Source organism: Parasteatoda tepidariorum, chromosome 6 (genome assembly GCF_043381705.1).
Source record: "Parasteatoda tepidariorum isolate YZ-2023 chromosome 6, CAS_Ptep_4.0, whole genome shotgun sequence".
Lineage (NCBI taxonomy): Eukaryota > Metazoa > Arthropoda > Arachnida > Araneae > Theridiidae > Parasteatoda > Parasteatoda tepidariorum.
The window spans coordinates 3,532,246-3,556,307 of record NC_092209.1 but is presented as its reverse complement, the minus strand read 5'-3'; the positions used below and the strand labels follow the sequence as shown (position 1 = coordinate 3,556,307).

General features: G+C 32.5%; 2 long non-coding RNA genes across 2 annotated transcripts; one reads left to right on the top strand and one right to left on the bottom strand.

Annotated features, from left to right (window-relative positions):
- Positions 1-8,522: 8,522 nt before the first annotated feature.
- On the bottom strand, positions 8,523-12,403 carry LOC139425871 (uncharacterized). Its single transcript, XR_011636936.1, has 2 exons — positions 12,201-12,403; positions 8,523-9,042 (listed from the first exon to the last, which is right to left on the bottom strand). It is a non-coding gene; the product is annotated as an uncharacterized lncRNA (long non-coding RNA).
- LOC107438893 (uncharacterized) lies at positions 9,787-19,452 on the top strand. The gene is made up of 3 exons (XR_011636935.1): positions 9,787-9,937; positions 12,626-12,737; positions 19,238-19,452. It is a non-coding gene; the product is annotated as an uncharacterized lncRNA (long non-coding RNA).
- Positions 19,453-24,062: the final 4,610 nt, after the last annotated feature.

The window sequence follows — 24,062 nt, the reverse complement described above, 5'->3', positions numbered from 1 at the left end:
TGCACCTCTAAATCTTCAAAAACATAATTTCACACATTTCCAAATGCCAACATGGGAATAAACATTTATACATTAATTAAAACAAAAATGCAACCTTAAAACACTCAAGCATAACCTTCAACTTCTACAGTTCAAAAAAAAGACATTTATAAAATAAAAACTTCATTTAACATTTCTAAAAACCCAGACTTGGTTTATGATATCTATAAATTACACTTAAATGCTGATTGTTCTCCTACACAAAAAAAACACAACATAACAGTTCAGAATATTCGGTAAATGATTCCTCTAAAATGTTAACGAAATAAAATTTAAAGTTTTATAAGTACCCTACGGAATTTACTGCTTTCACTCTGGAACCGCCCACCGGAAAGGTAGATGAACTCATGGACAAACTCCTCGGCTAGGATCTCGAAATTTCTCCAGCTATTCTAATTTCAAGCGACTTAGGCATGTAGAAGGGGGACACCGGACGTCCAGCATAGATTCCTTCGGACTTGGCCCATCGTCTCAAAGATATCGGCTTTTGGCTAATCCCGGTAGTCCTTCCCGCTAGAGACTTCAGTTTAGCTTTCCCTAAGGTTACGATCCACCATCTCCGAGATACTGTCACGAACCACTCCTTCAGCGGACAAACTCCGTATCCCCAGGATACTGCTCTGATTAACTGCTTACTACTGGTACTGCAACTGCTACTAGCCACATTCATCGCTTCTCTTTTATCCTCCCGTCAACAAGGCGAAAGAATCTAGACTGACCTGTTTACCACGTCCAGAGTCATCCCGCATCCGGCGGACGTCAGAACCAAAAAAAAAGATCCCTGAGAAAAACCGTCATGAATCCACTAATACCCTATACAAGTTATAATACCATCTTCAATAAATATTAATAAATTTAGTTACATAGATTTTACCCAAAAAAATCCCTTTTTAAAAGACTAATTCAAAATTTCTAAAGAAAATATCATTATGATTGAATTTAAACTTTACCGTAGTGGTGCCATCTACAGACAAATAATCTATCTTTAAAAGTATTACAAAAAAAAACTTATAATAAATTTCAATTTATTACAGACCATTATTAAAAACAATAAAATTAAATAATTATAAAATGTTTTTTTAAAATGGAATTATCTTTGGATAAACGAATTTTATAATTATGTGTACAAATGTTTCGATTCGCTTAATAAGTTCTTAAGATATGGTGAAATACGTAAAAAGTAAAATTAACATTAAGGAGTCCAAACTTTGGACCTGACAAAACTATCGAGATCCTACTTTCAAGATTGCGGCTACTTAAAATATCTTCTGCGCTAATTAATTAGGAAGAAAATCAGATCATTCGATCAAAAGTTATTCAAGACGTTATAAAGAAATTATATCTTCTGAAGAGACTGTTTTGAATTAAAAATATTCGGAAACACCAAGAAAAATGAACCAAATGAGAAAATGGTATATTTTCTACATTCACATGTTTTGTATTTTATCCATGTAAATGAATAGACAATTTATTCGTTGCGTAATAAATGTAATTTATTGATGAAAAATAGCTTTTAGTTTAAAGAGTTTATTTTTATTACACGAATATTACTTATCATCATCCATTTTAAAACTCTTCTTAGAATGATTTATGAATTAATAGATTCTGTTTTCGATTGAGTCGTGACAGTAAATTAATGAGTTTTACGTTTGTATTGCAATAAATAACTCTACCTAGAATGATTTCTGAATAAATATTTATAAATAGATTCTGTTTTCGATTGAGTAGCCGTTGCATTGATTATTAAGAAAAGAATAAAATATTAGCTTTTCCTAAAATGTAATAAAAATGAAATAATTGGTTTAATTATTAAATTAAAATTCGATTAAGAATGGTTATAAAAATAAGTTTACGAAATTAAAGAAATTTTGAAAGCTAGGAAGTATGAATGTGGCATCACGAAAGCCACATATGATACTAAGAGAGTATTTGACATACAAGTACGAAGAAGAGAAGGAAAGAATAATTATTAAACAGGATTTTAACATACTAGAACTCAATCTTAATAGTTCGAGACCTGAAACATGCTAAATAAGTATTAACGGGGCCGGTATAGTCTGGTTGGCAGGGACTCACGTTTGTGTATGAGAACGAATCCAGCCGGCCGGAGACTCCCCTTGTAGTAAATGGCGACTGGTGCACGTTAAATCTATTTGGTCATAGAGTCCTCCATGTTCCCATAAACAAAATTATACCTCTGGGGGTACTGAATTGAAGAAGGATCGTTCTCTGGTTCAGATCAAAATTACGATCCATAGAATGGATGGGTGTGGTTGAATTCTTGGTCTTAGGCAAACAAGAACCCCACCTACCATTATGGCCGACGACAAAAGTTATTGCAGACGAAATCAGACGAAAGAAACTTACTCTATCGGAATAAATATCCCCTCTTTTAGAAGGATTATAATTCCCCAAAATTTAGAGGGTAGTCGCAATCTGCGAAATAGAATCCTAATAGTTTCATCAGGAAAACGGTCGAAAGTTTGGACCCCTTAATGTTAATTTTACTTTTTGAGTATTTCGCTATAGTTAGAGAACTGTTAAAGGAAATTTTGCACACAATTATAAGACTCATTAATCCAAGCAAAATTCCAAGTAAAATTTTTTGTTTGTTTTAACACTTATTATTTTTTTATTATTTCATTTAATAAAAGTCAAACTAATTTTTGATTGTGAGGTATGCAAATTTCTGTATCATTTTAAAGTATGTAATTTTTTATCGGTCAAATACTTCCAACGAAATCGAATTTTAATTATATGATTTCTTTAAAGTTCGATTTCTGTAGAAGTTTCTCGGAAAAAGGAAAAAAAATTCAAAAAGGAAAATGTTGTAAAATTATGAATGAAATGAATTATTCATTTGCGTTTTTTTTTTTTATAATTATTATTATTTTTTATCAAAAAGTAAACTAAAGTAAGGCAAAAGAAAATGTTTTGATTGCTGAACTTAAATTGCAAAGTATCGTTACGTAAAAAAAATCTTGCCTATTTATATAAAAATAACGGGACACTAAATTGAAAAGAATGAATCAAGGACCAAATGAGAAGAGACCAAAGGTCACTTGGTCATTTTCAAAGGTCACTCCTCCCTCTGTTTTTACCTTGCAGAATCTCTTTGAGAATATTGGCGTGAACCTTAAATAAAACCTTTTCTTAGTGAATTTTTAACCATAAAAAAGTTAATATAAGAATATATAATTAAAAAGTAAGAACCCATAGGCAAAAAATTTTTTTAAAAAAAAGAAGAAAAGAATTCAATAATTTATTGAACATTAAAGGCCAGTCTCGTTTTGCACTTTTGTAATCTGGTACTCTGGGGGATCACCCGTATTATCCATTTTTTTCATCGATCCTGACAAGGCAGGAGATGTCTGTCGTCTGTCAAATAAGCTATGCCCAAACTTAAGCTTTTTATTTTTTAACACCTTTATACTGATGATACTATTTATGACTCGCAAGTTCGAAAGGGTTAAAAAGCAGGGCTGCCAACTTCTTACACTTTTTGTAAAAATTTATTCCAGTGGTACCTAAGTTTATATTTTAATATATGTTTTAATTCATTTGAACTTATTTTCAAGACCAACACTGCATATAAATGATTTAAAAGTTCATATGCAATGCCACTTTGTTCTTGCTCGTTCGTTGGTGAGGCTTTTAAAATATTGCTAAAGATACAAAAATTCTGAAAGCTTTCGTTTTTAAATGTCTACCACTTAATAAAAAGTTTGCGAAAGGCGTAGTAGTTTAAAGGTTTTAAACAGTATTTTATAATGGTGGTAAGCAGTATTTTATGATGGTGTTAGACAGTATTTTACAATGGTGCATTAGCATGGTGCCAAGAAGACAATTGAGATTATTTTTTCTCCAGAGACCCAGCATCTCTTTATAGGATATTTACTTTTATCTCTTAAGTTAGGCTTCATGTTGCTTTTTTTATACTTTTACAAAACTTTAGATCTATGAAAAAAAAGCAATTGGTTTAGTTTTCAATGGTCAGAATTTTTAAATAAAAGGAAAAAGTATGAGAAAGGTAAGAAATTCGATTCAAATGAACAATTGTACAGTTCTTTTAGTCGAATAAATACCTTATTTACTGAAGTCCAGTGGATTTTGATTAGAAACAATAATAACAAATGAATAATAACGCGATAACAAAGGAAGACAAGAGCATCCTACAGCATATAAAAAAATACTAATTTGTCAAGTACTCTTCAACCATTAAAAATATTTTTTAAGAAAACTATAATTAAATTTGATTGATTGATTTTTTTTTCCAAATTTTTTTTTATCGCACTTATGAGTTTCCTTTCTTTTCAGCAACACATTTCTAAGTAGAAACGCATTGTGTCCTTATTATGCCGCCTCCTGTTATGGTAGTCAGCTTCTTTGAACTGGCGCCACTGAACTGTTCAACACGAATCGTCTCGAAACGTGCAAATTGCATGCAGCTAAGTCCCGCAGTGGACTGATCGTTAAGACACGGTTCCCAGCAGATCACCGAAGTCAAGCATCACTGACTACGGTCAGTGTGCGGGTGGGTGATCACTTGGATCAGTCTGCGTAGGGACCGAGGGTGTGCGGTATTGGTCCTCGTTAAACTGTGCTACCGTAAAGTGCTCGACTTCGCGCGCAGGTCGTCGGGCTACCGAAGCGGCGGTGCCATCCCCTCCGCAGAGGATCAAAATTGTGATGGCATGTCTTCGGATCATCCTTCGGGATGTTTCCCAGACCGTCGCCAATAGCCCAATGTGCAGCTCTAGTGCGACGTAAATTAACAACAACAACAACAGCATGCAGCTAAACTGATGTTCGGATTTTTTTTTATGTAAGAGTTATATAAATATGTAATAATAGATTTTTCAAGCGTTATAAAAAAAGGTATAAAACGGACCCAAAATATACTTTTAATAGTGTGATTTTGCAAATTTACGTTATCTCACGCACGTAAGAGTTTAAGTAATTGTGGATGCACACGTAAAAAAATTATCAAACTTACGTAAATGAAAATAAGAGATTTTGCAACAAATCCGCAAGTTAAAAAACGCTAACGTAGGGGAATATCATTTTAACTTAGACCACAAAATCAAAACAAACAATTACAAATGGATGTAGACTACTATTTCGTTAAAGTTGTGGCAATACGATTCAATATGCTTTGGTTTACGTAAAACTGCAGATCTGTAGGCAGAAAAATTGGGTCAATTATAGATTTCGATGATAAAGAATGCAGCATATAATAATTATTATTTGAAAAATATTATTGAACTTATATTGATTATTTAACTTTTTTTTAACTAAATGGTATAGTTAAAATAATTACAATGTTAAAATAACGAAAATATATCTAGTTTCTTCTGCAGCTAGTGCAATTAGACAAACTCAATGTTAAACAAAAAACGTAATTGATGCTTAATTAAATGGACCAATGGTAGTAAGTTTCCACTATTTATTTCTAAATTTCATCAATACATTTCATCAATAACGTTTCTTCAAATTCGTATTCCGTGTCCATGCTTTTAGTTCGAAGGTATAGGCTTAAACAGAAAACAATATTTAACAGCTGTAAAAAGCATGCTTGTAATTTTGTTTATGCAGCGTAATTCACGCCAACACAACGTAAAGATACGTAGCATCTAAAATAATCTATCTTACAAGTACGGGAGAGTACAGAAAGCAAATGTAAAAGTGTGAAATCTCTTTAATATTAATTCACTAGATGTCTCTGGAATATTAGCCAGAGGTAGTTTGAAGTAGATTGGGCCGTTTATCAAACAGTATCACGTTGTCGCTTGCCAACTACAGTCAAACCCCGCTATAGTGAACCTTCAAGGGACCGAAATTTCGGTTCACTATAACCGGGAGTTCACTATATCCGTTACGCAGGCAATTTCACTAATGGTTCCCAAACTCCTACCTTTTATTACATTATATTCATATAAATGACTGAAAAATATTATGTAGTAGCAAAAAATGTGTTATTTTTCATCACTCTTCGTCTTGCGTATAAAAAAAATTTGTAATCTTTAGCTGATGAGCAATTCTCAACATCAGATATTTAAACACTTCCCGACTCTCAGATAATTTTTCCTGAATTTCTGTTTCTCCGCTTTTTGAACCTGTCTAACCTGCCATTCTAGCACATAAAAGTAGTTTCTATAGATGGTTTTAAAAATCGGTATATGTATTTATTTCGAAGTAGAAATTTCAAAATTATTTGCAAAGAAAATGGGGGGGGGGAAATAAGTCGAAGACAGAAAAAAGTTCATTATATCCAACTTCCTCACTTTTTTGGTTTACTATATCACTAAAAATAACATTATGCGTGTATAGCAAGGCACGGGACCGAGCATTTCGTTCACTATATCCGGGAGTTCACTATAAGCCGTGTTCCCTATAGCGGGGTTTGACTGTATAAGACACACACAGGGTTTCAACTCAATTTCAGAAAAAAATTCCCTGTTTTTTTTCCCCAAGGTATTTCAGGAAAATTTCAATGAAAATCCACACCATATTTTATTTACACCATGAAATTTTTTATCCTAAAACTTCGATTTTTTTTATTTGTTATGTCAAATATTAGATTTTGTGAGCAAAAAAAAAAATATATATATATATCATTAAATGAAGATGAAAGCATGCAAGTTTCACTAAAAAGTGAAATTTTTACGAGAAATAATTGTAATAAATGCTAAAATTATTTAACTTGAATCTCAATAACTGATCACTGCTACTGACAATTCGGAGACTGGTTACTTTCCAGGCAGGATGTGGGAATTTTCCAGGTTTTTGTAATCAATTGCTACTTTTCCTGACTGTTCCCTGCTTTTCAGAGTCAAAATAAAATGACCTGCCAATTTCAGGTTTTTCCTGTTCTCCCTGACTAGTGGGAGCCCTTATAGGGTAGGCACCAGTTAAACGCGGCGCTTGTGCACACAGGGCATCTCCGGGTTGCCGGCCAAAGCTCTCGTAAGGAAAGCGTTATAGCTCTCTTGAAGTTGATATTAAAATCTGACAAGGGAACTCCTGGATCAAGAATTGGGAGAAATTTGCCTTCGTGGTGGACTTTTTCGATGGAACAAACCCGCATTCGCGTTACATTCAGAGGAAAACCGCGAAATCCTCCCATGGTTAGCCCGACGGTAGGGGGACTATATAACCCATGATCCGTCTACCGCTGAGGATATTTTACGTCAGCACCATGATCGGTAAATCGTGAATGGGAAAATAAAAATGTGCTTGAAAAAGAAAGTTACTAAATTTAATATCTATCAAAAACATTTTGAATTATATTAGTCTCTACTTCTTGCATTTATAGTCGTCCGTGCAACCCTGCAATTTACATCTTTTAAAGATAAAAATATCGAAGAGCATTTATGAAATTCTATTAATAAGAAGTTACCAAACGATTAAAAATAATTCCAAACTCTCAATTAAAAGTAAAAACGAGAACCTCATGCAGGCAGTTAAGCATAAGTACTAAAGCAAGGCATCCGTGACCGGTTAACTGATGCCATTTTGTTGCTCTTACTTGTGTTCATATATGGCAACGTTACTTTTAAAAAGTAGCGAGTAAAAGTACAAGTATTTTTAAAAAAAGTAACGAGTAAAAAGTAAAAAGTTCGTATTTTAAAAAGTAACGAGTAAAAAGTACAAGTAAAAATGCAAGTACTAAACAAAAAAAAGAAACGATTTAAAAGTACATTTCTAGGAAATCGAAAATTCAAAGTAACCTAAAATTTTATTGAATAATATTATGTTCTTTAATGCTTTTGCAAAATTGTTGTTATTTATTTAATTATTTTTAATTTTGAAAGTTATGGACAGTAATTTATTTTTAAATTCGGAAGAATATTATAATGTAATTTTATAATATAATCGTATAATATAATTTTAAAATCTAATATAATTTTAATATCAAACTTTTTATGGATTTGCACGAAAAAGAAATTTTATCTATTGATTTTAATTTTTAGTTTATTATTTTTATTTATTTAAATTTCTATTGATTTAAAATTGTTTAATAGAAAAGCGTTTTAAAAGCACAAACATAAACAAAGCAAACACGGGGTTTCAGATAGCTTTGTGATCTTTGAGCAAGTAAAAAATAATTGAATGTGCAGTATAAGTTGAAACAGAAGTCTAGTTTTATTTGTAACAATGGCTAATGCTGAAGTCATGCGAGAAAATTATTTTCCGAACATTTCTGTCTAACGGAATAATTAAAATTTGTAAACGAATTTTAGTATCAGCGGCTAAATTAATACCTTCGAGTTTTCAAGAGTTAAAATAGCAATTATATTAGTTTTCAATAGCACAAATAGTTCTGAAGTTCTTAGAGATTTGACTGGGCGTTGTTTGACAAGGTCGGGCATAAACATAATTTTAGTAAAAAATGTACTAGGTAAAAATGTATTTAGTAAAAAATGTATTAAGACAAAAATGTGAGTGTGAATTAGTGAGTTCAAAAAGAAAATTGAAAAACGTAATAACAAAATCCAACATTTTTTATTTAGAATGTATTAAATAAATGCATAAAACTCGAAAATGAATGAGAATAACTTGCTAATTATTATTTTTATTCATTTTCCAAAATAAATGCATTTCGAAAGTGGTGTCACTGAGTCAGAAGGTGCTTAGCCACGCTGACTAAGCTCTCCATGGGAGCAATAGAAGGTACTGCAGTATTATTTTTCACATATAATTTTTTTACGATTGGATATCGGTTCAAAATTGATATGCTTTCCGTTTCGACATTTGAGCTCATGTATGTCATAAATTCTTCTGTCTCTGGTGATTGGCATGATGTTTTCAGCTTTAGAAAATTTAAAATCCCTGGGTTTTTTTCTGTTACGTTATAGCAGGGTGTTCAGCTTGTAGCTTCCTCCCTTTCTTTCAACCAATTAAATTTGATGCAAGGTACCATACCTGCAGCAAACAATAAATCGTCCTGCCATTTCACATCGCGAAGCCCTTCGCAGTTCAAAAGAGCCGTCTTTTCCCTTTCTGGAATGACAAATTTAAAAGGTCAAGGTATTTAAACACGAAGTTAGCTGTGAATGTATATATATTGCACATTAATTTTATAAATTAAAAAAACATAAGCATTTTTTCTTTAATTTAATTTTTTTTTTAGAAAGCTATCCGAGTTTTAGAAAAAAATAACGATTTCATTCGACATTTCCATTACAAATACTTGTACTATTTCCCTAAGAAAGTAACGAAAGTACAAGTAAAAGTACTAAATTTAAAAAGTAACGAAGTACAAGTAAAAGTACGTACTTTTTAATTGTACCGGCGGTACAAGTAACAAAAGTAAAAGTACTGCCATATATGCTTGTGTTTTTATGCCTTTCAACACTGGAATGGGAACTCTTTTTCTCATTAGAATAAATAACATCGTTTCTGAAAGTATCGATTAAGGTATTTCAAAATAAAGAATATTTAAACATAAAATTTTTTTGCCAAGAAGTATAGAATTAAAATACTGTTTTAATAAGAATGATACATAATGAACTTTTTTGAATCTCTGCATATAAGGCGAATGATATTATTCTTTTAGAATCATTTTTATTACTTGGAATACTGAGTTCACGAATCCAGTAAAGGATATTTAAAGGTTATTTCAATACTTTTTGTATAAGTTACCAAATTACGTGTATTTCAGATAATCATCACAAAGGCATATGGATAAACATTGGATATAACCAGAAAAAATAATTGATCTAACAGTAATTTATTTAAACAGTTGTTTTTCTCTCATATTTGGATCAATAAATGATAAGGATATGAATTAAGGTTTGTTTTGAAAGCGAACAGAATGGTATAAAATGGGAAGTCGAGAAAGATGTTCTTCACCACTTGATTAGAGTGCCTAAATTATAGAGATCGACTTCTAGAGGTAAGCATTACACGAATTTCATTTTATTTTATAACCTTCGTTGAACAGCTTACGACTACTAATGTTCAACTCTTTGTCATTTTGAACTCAATCAGGAAGAAAAGGCAATTCCTGGGTCAAGCATTAGATGAAATTTTGCCTTCGTGGTGGGCTCTTTGATGAAACTAACCCGCATTTGCTTTACATGGAGAGGAAAACTACGAAAAATTACCATAGTTAGCCCGACGGCAAGGGGACTCTACTCCATCTACTACTGAGGATATTTTTACATCAGCACTGTGGTCGGTGCGAGTCGGGTGGGGGATTCGTATCAACCAGCCATCGCCTGGATTCGAACCCGGTTCACCTCATTGAAAGGCAAACGCTTTGTCCCCAGAGCCACCACGATTCCGTTACAGGAATTAATAATACTTTTTTTGCATGTTTTATTCTTTCAATAATTCTTCGATTATCTGAAAAGTGTAAAAGGCATTACGCAGGGCTCTGCTTAGCATTCATCACTTCGCCAAATCCGATTAAATCGTAAATTTGTCAAATAAAATTGCGTAAGAAAATAGAAAGGACGGAAAAAAATTAAATGAATTTTTCGATTGAATTTTTGATTGCAATAATTTTCAGTAGATGCTCCGAATAACCAATTAGAATTGGGTCCAAATAATATAAGCGTGAAAAAAACACCCCTGAAATAGTTTTTGTATGGGAAAAAATTAATCATAAAAAATAGTTTAACGTTTTCGGGACTGGCGAGTTATAAATATATTCGTATGGAATCAGAAACAGGATGGAAAAAAATAAAAAGCGGTAGCTTAAATTTGGGCATGGCTTATTTGACAACCTTATTTTTGCTTTTGTAGAGGATAGTCTACTTTACTCGTCTGTCAATTAATGCTAATAATATATTGGATTTTTTGTTAGTTAAAAATAGTTAAGTAAAAAATGTTACAATTGACCCCACTCGCCCAATTGTAACAGTTCATAAATTCAACTAAAACATACTTAATTATACATATTATCATAGTTGTGATATATTTTTTTATTGATCAAAATAGTAGTGATATTTTAGGAGTAAAAATAATAATGAGCAGAGACCTAAAGGGTTAAACTTTTAACTTTAAGGGGTTAAAAATTTTAATTTATGCTGTGAAAGGTGACAAATAAAATAATGCACATGCAACATAATATAAATGATATAGGAAACTATTGGTGGTTCTTAAAGAGTTAAGTAATGGTTTGTAAACATAAGATTATTTATTTTCAGCTGTTACAATCGTCCCTTTACTTATTGTTACAATCGTCCCCAAGACGCCATTTCAGCTTCATTTGTTAAAAACAATGCTAGTTAATTAACAAAACTAATTTTTTTTTATTGAAATGTTAATTAAGGTGTCCACTTACATATTCGGTTAATAATTTTTATTTGTTTAAACAAAATTACTTTGTTACAATATAATATTCTAATACCAAAAAAAGTACTTACGTAGCGTGAAAATATCTTTTGTGATGTAACTCTTTCAAAAGTACATAAAAATGGTTGCCAGCAGGGGTGTACATGTAGATTTATTAAATACACCTCAATTAAAGAAAAGGAACCAAATCTATAACCCGACACTCGAAATTTTTGCTCTGTTACAATCGTACCCTGTTACAATTGACCCCACTCTCCCATATCGTTAAGACACGGTTCCCAGTAGAACACCGAAATCAAGCATCACTGTCAGTGCGCGTGTAGGTGACCACTTTGATCAACCTGCAAATGGACCGATGGTGTGCGGTATCGGTTCTCGTTATACTGCTCTACCGTGCTTGAATTGGCACGCTGGTCGTTGGGCTACCGATCTGCAGAGGATCAAAATTGTGAAAGTGCAATATGTTATGAAATTGTAAGAACTTGAATTATTGAAAGCATTCATGGCTTTTATTTTCATTGACCTTGCAAATTTTTCTTCTTCCTTTCCGCTTAAAGTTACGAAACGATATCGATTTCAATGACGAAATTAAAAGTTTTTAAAACGTCAGAACGAAAAACATAAAACATCATACTTTTTATATTACTGCAGGATAAAGTCTTCTTGTACATTTTGTAATTCATTTTATGTCTTATAATAATTCTTGCCGGACGCTATCTCATATTTGACTACTACTGTGAAGTTTTTGATATCAGGTGAGAAGAAAATCACTTCAAAAGAGGAATAAAGATATGGAAAACAGGGAATGTAATGAAATAACTTTTAAAAAAAAAAAGAAGAAGAAAAAAAAGGAATACCTGTTACATGCGAAACAATTTATTAACACGAGTCTCTTCCAGCCGTTCTATTTATTCCTCACACCTGTTAAAACCTTGCAAATGAATTATTGAATTAACTAGACCATTTCGAAACCTTTCCTCGTGATTAACCGTTGCACTAATCTTATTTTTTAACTCTTAGTGAACAAGCAAAAATTTTCGCGCATCTGCTGCGACGCTCAAACATTGTTAGCATGCAACCATAACGATAATTAGAATTTCTTATTTTTCTTAACGCTTAACAGCAGGAAAATAGGCCTATGTTAAATATAAAATAAATAAATAAAGCATTGGGTGACACCGAAGATTTTTTTAGATTAACTGTTTTTAAAAAGAAACTTTTAGAACAATCACTGTCGCTACTATTTTCGAACGAATGATTAACTGATATTTTTTCTTAACAGATAGAAGAGAAAATGAAGGTTTACATTGTTCTACTTGTTCTCAGCTTCGTTGCTGTTGCTTTAGCTGATCGTCCAGAATGCTATAAAGAGCAACAAAAGGCAATAAAATCAAGTAAGTGTTTCTAATTTCTTTTTTGAGATAAATAACATTTTTTTTTCTTCTGCTGCAGATATTTTCGTGTCATTGATTTCATATCTACTATCGATTTCTCTCCTTCAGACTTAATGCTATTCAATGATATATTCTCAAACAGGATGGGATTGACTAGAGCGACAACTAAATGTCTCTCCTTCTCTGCTACGTAGGGAGAGATAAGTGGGAAGGCGAATACATTTAATTTATGATGCGATACGTTAAGATCGTATGTTTTTTAAGTGTTTTTTTTCAAAGGGAGAAACAAGTGTTTAAATATGAATATAATCTTATATGCTCTTTATGAACTTGTCCATTCAGACAAAGATAAACTAATCTAAAAATAATTTTTTATTAAAAAAATATAATTTTTGAAACAAAACTTATTCCAGATTTTAAATTTTCGCACATGAATTAGGCAAGATCAAGTGCTTGTAAAACGCAACATTTTTTTTCACTGGTAATTATTGAAATTAACACGTGGGAATTTACGCATATTTCATTATATTAATCTCCTTATGATCTTATAACGAATTATTCGAATGTGCAACTTTTTTTTTCAAAAGACAAATAGAACGTAATACGCGCCTGATTAACTATCGAAAAACCCATTCCAAAAGACTTGCATCTGATGGAGTTAACTTTCAGTTTTCGAGATCTATCAGTTTTACTTTTTTTGATCTGGCATAAATGGAGAAACAGCTGATGTTCTGTCATTTCTTAAAATATGGACACTGCGCTTGACATTAAATATTTTTTCCTTAATGTTTTAGATCATTCAAAAGATGTGGTCTTATTCTAACGGTATTTTTTTGGAGCTAATTTTCTTAATTCTCAGATCATCCGAAAGGAATGTCAAGTAGAGATAAATTAGCATTTATGACGCCTCAACTTTAACTTTTAACCGAGGTTCCAGGCTGCAAAAGCTGCTCGTAACATGTGTACTGTGATTGAAAGGGATACCGTGGCTGAAATGCTCTTCAAGAGAGTTACTATAAATTATAATATCATCAAAGAAATTTTTAGCAAATTTAATATTATGTTTTTGTAGTATTTGGCGGATAGCTCGCTGAAATATACTTGGGCTGTTCTTCCAGCCAAAAGGGAGTCTTACCCACTCATATAAGCCAAAATTAGTGGTCATCGCAAATTTTTCAGTGTCACAATCTCTAATTTTTAAATGCCAAAAACCTGAACATAAATCTACTTTAGAATAATATTTTGCATTCATTAAGTCATCAAGAACATCATCAATTCGAGGGATTGGTTCAGCATCTGATTTTGTTACTAAATTTAATCGTCTAAAATCTATACAAAATCTATTTCTTTTTCACTCATCTTTTCTAGTAACCATCGTTACAGGGGCTGAATAGGGGCTATGTGAAGGCTTAATAATATCATTTTCTAACAACTTTTTAATTTGTGTCTCAATCTCTATATTATCTTGAGGAGAGCAACGATATGGATGTAAAGATATTGGCAATTCAGAAGTAAGAATAACCTTCTGAGGCTCTAATCTTATGAGTCCAGCATCATATCTATCCTCACTAAAAATATCATTATACTTTTCTCTTAATATAAGGACAGTCTCTTATCTACTATTTCCTGTGGTGAATAACGATCCGCAGATTCAAGTGATTTAGAATATTTGCTCGTTGGTGATGCGCAAAGACTATCCTTAACTACACTGAGACACAAACATTTTGACTGAGTTATAATATTTTTAGAGCATTTGAGTTCATTTTCACCTTGAATAACAATTCTTTTATCAAAATCTATTTTAGTAATAAATATGTACATGTCAGGCAGTGATAGCAAACAATAATTCAAATCCGTATTAATACTATACATTTTAATTTTATTTGTCAATTTACCGATACAAACATCTATTTCAATTAAATAAAATTGTGCCTTGTGTTTGTTGCAATGGCACTTTATATTTTTCTTCAATTTTTCTATATTTGATATTTTTTAATAATTTTGATGTAATGTCTTTCTCGTAAACTCTTGAGCCGTGGCGGTTAATTTATCATTATATTGCATTTCGTAGAATTTGCAGTCATATTTTAATTTTTTTTTAAATATCCTTTTCTATAAGGATGACAACATGATGAATTTTCTATGCTTTTATTGAGTAAAGAATAAGGAATCTACTTACAATTTATATACAAACGGAGCAAAAGCTCCGGGACGTATCTTTACTGTTTCATTTCCAAAATATAAGTGTACACTTTTTTAACGTAACATATGTTCACGTCATGTGTTCCATAGAATCCATCCAGACCTTTTTGTTTATATCTTCTTTGTTAGAAGAGACACGCCGTGAGATCTGAAGACCAGATGGAAATGAACTAATATCTCAACATGGTCTTGATTTTAATGGGAATTCGGCTTCGTTACGATATTTTACTGCGAGGTGTGGATTCATTTTACAAATAAAGATTTCATCGCTATTCAACGGAACTTACTATATACGCGAAGGGCTAAGTTAAGTACGTGAAAGAGAAACTTAATATTCTCAGAAACCAGATAAGCTTATATGCAGATAGATATAATTCTTTTTGAGTTTAGTCTCAAAAGATCCTTTTAATTTTATTAAGGTTGCATTTTAGATATTACACACACACACGCATATATATATATGTGTGTGTGTGTGTGCGTGTGTGTGTGTGTGTGTGTGCGTGTGTGTATACACATATATATACACACATATATACACACATATATATGTATATGTGTGTGTGACATCAAGTCACAAGTTTAATTTCATTTTGGTATAATTTCGTTAATTCATGATACAAATCCTTATTTGCTGATCTAATTCTTCTCGCCCCTTAATCTGTAGTGCAATGGGGACTTTCTCCCCCTGACTTTACGTTCACATTCCTTTAGCCCTACCTCTTTTTTTTCCTTAGAAAGACACATGTTTGCCGGTATCTTTGATGTCAGCGTGTCTTACAAAATCTGAGATGTGTTCCTTAACCGTAACGCTGGTACAATAATAGTGATAACATTTCAACTTTTTGAAAATAAGTAATTTAACTTTAACTTTAAGCAAGAGGATAAAAGGGAGAGCGCGAAAGGTGATCGCGGATTCGATTTTTTTGATCGTCAAACAATTTGCAGACCTCCGCTTAACGGAGTTTTATATTTTTGCACCCTCCTCCCTGAGGTGGAGAACTTTTTAGGAAGAATGACTTCCTTGCGCCATCTTTATTTTTTTGCAAAATGGATTTTGGAATTCTCTATGTTAGTCATTTTAACAACCAGTTTGTGAGCTACCATGCTATGACTTGGTCTACAAAATGTTTTTTTTATGCTTAATCATGCATCTATTTTAATGTGGAAAATTTGAACTTAATTGTAAATAGAATTATTTTGGACTGACCATGGATTTGCGACGACCATATGCAAGGATTAACTTAATTGTAAATAGAATTATTTTGAACTGACCATGGATTTGCGACGACCATATGCAAGTATTAAAATGAGGCCACGCCGGCTAACTTTTCTTGAGCTGATCTGATATCCATCCACTCTTGTGTTTTGCTTGGGGCTTGCTCAGTCTGAATGGAAACCACGAAACTCCCAATCACTCCTGACCACTTCACTATCCATCCGCTGTACCGCCTGTTATTTTGTTTTTTGATGCCGCCACTAAGCTAAATATTCAATAAAACGAACTTTATTCATCAACACATGACTCTTTTTTTAGTGAACTCTTAGTTTCTTTAGATAAATGGGCCTACTCTCTCGATCAACATCTTAATAGGAATGTGTCTTCTTTTTTGTTTTTATTCAGTGTTGTTTGGTTAAACACCTCCTCTTAATATGTACTTCCACTGTCAGATCATGTGCCATATTTACAGTTTACTTTTGTCAAGTATTTTTTTAAGTCAACCCTTTTTTTTTTTGGTTTTCTTGTCAAATAAAAATTCCTTAGTACTTTTTCAATACCCAACCTTCAACAGTGCAATATATATATCAGGCAGNTCCCACCCGCACACTGACCGCAGCCAGTGATGCTTGACTCGGTGATCTTCTGGGAACCGTGACTTAACGATCAGTGAACTGCGGGACTCATCCATGTTGGAAAATCAATTTATTTTAAATCAGAAAAAATCTTTCTTTTAAATCAGTCGATAGAATTTTTAGATGACAATAACAAGTAAAGCGGTATTATTTACTTCACATTTTTGGAGCCAATGAAACTGTTTAAAGCTTTTGTTGTTAATATATTTCTGACATAACTCAATAAAGGTAATGAAACCAAATATCGTCGCTTTCGCATCAACAAGAGTTCCATTTGTTCCTTGAAGTCGCTTATTTAATTGTATTTAGTTTTTCAAAGATATCGGCTAAATAACTTACAAATGCTTTACCATCGACAGTTCACAGATACTTCATCTCAGGTTTGTCGCTTAAAAAATCACTAAGAGTATCAAACAGTTCCATAAATCTTTTGAAGCAGTTCCCTTTTGAGAGCCATCTTACTTCAGTGCGAAGTAAAAGTCTCACATAGTCTGCCTTTTGTTCTTCACAAGATAGCTTGAAGAGACGCTCACATTTGACATTAGCTTTAATTGCATTGATACCCTTTATTACTGATATGTAGTACTTCATTTAGAACAGGCGAGATGTTTTTAGCTACCAAGGTTTCCCTGTGAATAACACAATGCACAAGAATCATTTCTGGATTCTCATCTTTCATCAATTTTAAGCAACCATTTTTCTTGCCCATCATATTAGGAGCACCATCTGCAGCACAAGATGTTATATTTTTCATTGGTATATTATTGACATCTAAGTAGTGTTTTGGCTCATTATATATATATATATATATATATATATATGTATTGTAATAATCACGTTACTATGAAAAAGCATTTCAAGGACTTAATAATTATGATCCATAAAACTGGTAACCGTGAGTTCGATCCTGGCTGCAGACAACACAACTGGCGTGTGCATACTCACCAGAGTGTACTACGTTAAATCTGTCGTGGTTGAAAGTGCCTCTCGTTGGTCGTAGAGTGGTTGGAGAGAGGGATATCAGTTCAGCCACTGTCCAAACTGTCTGACCAGTGTTAATATGATTCGGCATTCCTACCATCCCTTAAGAGATAGAGCTCTAAAAATGGAGCTAGATTATGATTGGATGAGGTTGTGTGATAGATCGAATATATGGGAGCATTTTTCAATTTAGAAAGCATTAGCGATAACAACAGCCAATTCTGAATTCGATTGATGTAATATCCACTAAATACTCACTACATATGCCAAACATTTTTCTTTTTAAATAAAATTAACTATACAATCACTCCCTACATAGAACATTAGATTATTTTAAATAAATTAATGGGAAAAAATATGGGCGTGGCGTAAATAATATTTTTTAAACAATCCTCGTTTCACGAGTTAAAAACTGGCCTTATGTCGCAAAAGTATTTCTTACAATATTAATTAAGAAAATGTTAAAAATATTGGAAAATTTATTTTAAGGATGCATAAAAAAATAAGTTTAAAGAACTTGCTTCAGTTTAATATCTGTTAAAACAATAACGTAATCCCTTACTTTAAAATTTTGGACATGCATCTAAACTCTTAATTGATTTTTCTGTATGGAAAGTAACTTATTTCCGTCGTTAAAGAAATTACTATGTAAAAATTCTACTTATTTATGCTTTTGATTTGATTAGTAAACTTTCGCTCAGATTGGCTCTTTTAATAGGAAAAAAAATATTTTAAAGGTATTTAATAGAAAGTTTTTGCAATAATTTGTGTCAACTTTTGTCACTAGACAGAATTATAGATTTCATCTTAATTAGGGATTTGGGTACTTGCACTTCAAGAAGAAGATCATAATACCCACCTATGACGTCAGCTCCAGCTGATCGCCTATAAGCAAAATAGCAAGTTAGTTATGAGCTAAGTTTCTCCACGTGAGTCAGAATTGTAATTAATGTAAAGTTTATTAAGTACGAAAATAATAATATCCTTGACTTAAGTAAAATTCATTTTACTTGATTTAGATTCATTATTTGTTTATGTGTTTTATTGTATCCGTGATATATTTTTGTTTCACGTACCCGCAACTTTGACGCATAATTAGTTTATGTTCTACATGGTTTCATGCCTGCCTTTGTGTTAATTGAAAAAAATTGAAATCATTATGAAGGAATCTTTGTGTAAGAATATAGAATGTGTCACTTATGAGAAATTATACTTGACGGGCTTACTCGAAATAGAATGGAAAGAACATCTGCAAACCTAAGCAAATGCCACATTTCAATAACCCACCATGATAGATATACACACACTACGTCACTTGCAGGTATCCCATTATCGTCAGAACATTCAATTGCAGCTTTGTTTAATGTTCTTACATTTTCAGTGTTGCCAATAGCTGAAACAGCTTAGTATTGTAATTGCAGATTCTATTCCAAAAATATTCTAATGAGACATTTATATATTTTCAGATCATCCCAATGCCTATATCCCTAATTGCTATCCCAATGGTGAATATAAACCGCAGCAGTGCGAGAAAAAGGACGGAACATTGTTCTGTTTCTGTGTGAACAAAGCAGGAGAACGTCAAACTCCATCCAAACAGGGACACCGACGTGACTGCCATTAGATGTCTTGCTTAAGAAGAAAGAAATCATCCAAATAAACATTGATTTTCTAAAACAAATCGTTGTCTCGGATTATTTTAGGGGGAAAATTTATTTATTTTTTACATATTTTAGATACTATCGCATCGCTGATTTCAAATCTGCAATCGGTTTCTCTCCACAAGCTACTGTTTTTATACAATTCGATAATATATTCATAACCAGGATTTTTCAAAATTCTCTCGAGTGTCATTCTGTCATTACTTCTCTAACACGTAGGAAGAAGTAAGATTCAGTTTATGATGCAATACATTAAGCTCATATGTTTTTAATGTTGTCTTAAATGTTTTCAAAGGCGCAGGCAAGTATATATCTATGTATACAACTCATACGTTCTTTATATACTTGAAAAGTGCGTATAAAATCACCCTGAATAACCATCGTTCTAATGATCAGATTTTCACGTACTATGTAATCTTAATGGCTCCTAAGCTGACTTTAAGTATGTTTATTAACAAATGCTAACTATTAATTAAATTACGAAATCAAGCACAAAAATGCATATTCTCTAAATAAAAATATATATTTTTTACACATTGGGAGTCCTGACTCTCAAGGTACGTTGGCAAAATCTTTGAAAAACTGGAGAGAAAATTTGGGTGCCAAGAAGATAAATATATATGGCGTTGAGACCATGAACTATCGCCATAGAAGGAGGAGAATTTTAATATAACCCTAGTCTAACCAAAGAATATATAATGTGAATGAACACTTATATATTCTTTGGTCTAACTGCGCAATCTATAAAAGAGAGAAATACTCCATTGCTAGTAACCAATCTGTAAGAATAAAAAAAGAAACAAATAAAAAACTGATTCCATTCATAGTTTTGTGTTATCTCGGGTCGGAAACGTGTGTTGCAGAATGATTCAGTGGTGAATGGTTGTATTAAATAACCCATTGGAGGTTCAGCAAATGGACAAAATTGGATGAAGGTTTCTTTCTTACGCACTATTTCCCAATGTAACTACATCGCAAAACCGGTTTTGCTATGCAGAGAAAACTGCATGTCAAAATACGACTTCTTACTTGCAGAACCGTCAGTCGGTTAAAGAAGCCATATTTAATAACAAACAAATTTAATAAACGAATAAAACAATATGATACGAAAAGGGGCTCGCCAATGACTCATCCAGTTCAATCCATTGCCTGCCACATAAGTAATTAGAGAATTATTGTGAGTGATTACAACGCCCTCTTCTGATCAGGCAGAAATTCGTAACACACTCCCCACCTGAACTCTTTTTGAGTTCATTCACCATAAATTTGTATAACAAAATGTTTTCAAGAACAAAATTAGTTGAAATATGAAATCAAAAATTTATCCTTAGCAGTAATTTACAATCATAATAAATAAATGATTGTACAATAATTAAGATAACAATCTAAAACAATCAATTATAACTTGTGCATATTATCAAAATATTTTTCTTACACTTTACAGACTACAATGAACATTTTTGTTTAAGGGTTAATTTCTAAATTACTTACAAATTGAACTGAGCGTCTTATATCTCTTTTAGGGGTTTCTATCAAAAGAGAACGAATGTTCCCATCTCGTCCCTGATACACTTCCAAAAATCTTCCCAGCATCCACATACTATTTCTGGGATAAAGTTCATCATTGATTAAAACAATATTATTTACCTTAAATGATGCTATCTTACCTGGTGGAGAGGTATGCAGATCTTAGAAGCAGTAAAAATTCCTTCCTCCACCGATTCCAGAAATGATGCAAAAGTGTTTGTTAATATTTTTACCTTTTAGTTAATGAATCTCTATTTACAATGAAATCATTAGGTTTATACTTAACAACAATTAAAGACATCAATCTTTTACCATTTAAAAAATGAGTAGGTGTAAGTGGAGAAGATTCCGAGGGTTCGTAATATAGATGCGTAATAGGTCAAGAAGTTATCATGGCTTCGATTTCCAAAAAGACAGTTTCTGATTCTTTAAGATTTGGAAAAGATTTATCAATAATTTTCTTTAAATAAATTTTTCTGTACGTATCTGTCGCTCCCAGAAACCTCCCAAACATGGACTTTTTTGTGGAGTAAATTCCAAACGATATTTTTAGATGCAAACATATTTTTTACCTGAAGATCATTAATTTGTTTCCACTATTTTTTTAGTTCGCTATCTGCCTTTTTAAAGGCTCTTGCATTATCTGAATACAAAATTGAACACAGTCCTCTACGATAACAAATCTTCTAAAGCCCTATAAAAAAGAATCAGTATTCATATTAATAGCCAGTTCAGAATGCACAGCTCTAGTGACTACACAGGTAAAGATTGACAAATAACACTTATTACTAGAGTCAGTAAAAAAAAAAGGTCCAGCAAAATCTACACCAGAAACATCAAAAGGAGGTTGTTCTCTAATTCGGTCAGGCGGTAACGAAGCTACCACTTGAGCACCTGGTTTTACCTTATAACGTCTGCATCTTAAAAAGTTTTTCAAAACGTTTTTGACAAATTGTTTACCTTTGATTATCCAATACTGTTCCCTTAAGTGAGTTAAAGTAGAATCTACACCTAAATGACCCATTTTAACAGGAGCCTCTAATATAAGTAATTCAACAAATTTATCATTAGAAGAAAGCAGTTCAACACCTCCTAGCAAGCAGTCCAGGCCTCAGCACGGGTTACCATAAATATCCTTTAGTAGTCCAAACGTAATGAGATATTTCGTATTTTCAACCACTGCGCAGCTTAGTACCCCGAACGTAATGACATCTTTCTTATTTTTCATCTACTGCGCAGTTAACTTCGTCACATCGGACTACTAAATTGATCCGTGCTGAGGACTTCCTTTTTCTAGGAGATGTTGAGCAGTTTCGGATGTTTTGTTTTAACATCATCACTTGAGAACTGCATTTGTGAGAGAAATGGCAGAAGTCTTGTTTTGAGTCCCAGTGCTCACCGCAACAGCTCGTTGTTCGTTCTTCCCCAGTTCACTATAATTGTCATCAGGATGGTTGCTAAAATTTACTACAGACCACAATTCGACCGGATGGGTCAGCCAAACTGGTCCAGACCACCACAGGGACACGATTTTAACTGCAGATTCTCTCTTCTAGTGATAAAATCAGCAGGATTTTCCGCACCACTGCAATGGTTCCAGCACTCTGGGAGGAGCGTAAGTGTCTGCACTTCAGCCACTCGATTAGACACAAATGTTTTACTTCCAAAGTTTTGGAGATCCTTTCACTCAATGAAGAACAATTTTAGAGTAACTCCAACAGTATATTTGTTGAATGAAATTAGAAAAAACACGCTGTAAATATTTCCCTAATCTAGCATCGACGAGAGCTGCCATTAGTACCAATCTGGCCAAAGTTTTTAATAGAGCAACCTTGCGTTTAGAAATTATGAATTTAACTTCGATATGTCCTTCCATTGTGGTAGAATGAAGGTATGCCGCAGCTCCATAAGCCTTCGGACTTGCGTGTACAAATATGTGAAGAAAAACATCAATAATATCCGTCGTTGAACATAGTTTTCGTTCTATTATAACATAATTGTCCAAATCATTAATTTCAGAACACCAATTTTCCATTTTTTTACTAAATCACTAGGAAGTTTTCGTCCCACTTTAGACCTCGTTCCCAAATTTCCTGCATAATTATTTTAGCTCTAACTACAAATGGACTAATGAATCCGCATGGATCAAAAATTTTAGAAATTATTCTCAACACCTGTCTTTTGGTGTTTCCTGATTCCAAGAATATCTTAAATAATTTAAATCTAATTTAATTTTATCCTCAATAGGATCTCACTTTACTGCTAAAAAACCAGTTCTTTTCCTAAAATCAGTGTTTTTCTCATATCCGATTTTACGCCAATGCTCATTAAGTTATACAAAATTAGTTTTTAATTTACTTAAATTAAATCCAGCGACGCGTAATATTTCAATTGCCGATTAAGATAACTGAAAGGTATCCTGAACAGTTTTAGCACCGTAATACAAATCATCTACATATAGAGAATTCAATATTTCATAACAATTCGGTTAATCTTCTTTTATTTTCCTAAAATGAAATTTTAATACACAAGCAAGAACAAATGATGACGTAATAAATCCGAAAGGAAGGCAATTAAATTGAAGTATTATTTTTAAATTATCTGTTACATCAGAAAACCATAAACATTTTAGATAATTTCTATCCCGTTCCGAAATTTCTATCACGAGATAGGCTTTTTCCAAATCTCCGCAAAATGCGACTTGATTTTCTCGAAATTTAAGAATTATATCCAATAAATTTGGACAACGATTAATTCCCGATTCAAGCGAATCATTCAAAGATTTTTTTATTTTCATTTGCTTTACTACTACAATTGTCAACATTGCGAATGCGACTTGTTTCTTTATCATTCCTAATTACTGCACGATGAGGCATAAACTATCCTGAATTTAAATTTTCATTTACACTATTCCCAACAATGTTACATTTTATTTGTTCCGATACAATTTGCTTATACTGGTCTAAAATCTCTGGATTTTTATTTAATTTATTCTCTAACGAATCAAAACGCTTTTTCACAACTTCATAATTAGAGTCCATTTCCAAATGGGGTCCCAAATTTTCCTTCCACATTAATTTGCATACGTAACGCTCGCCATTAA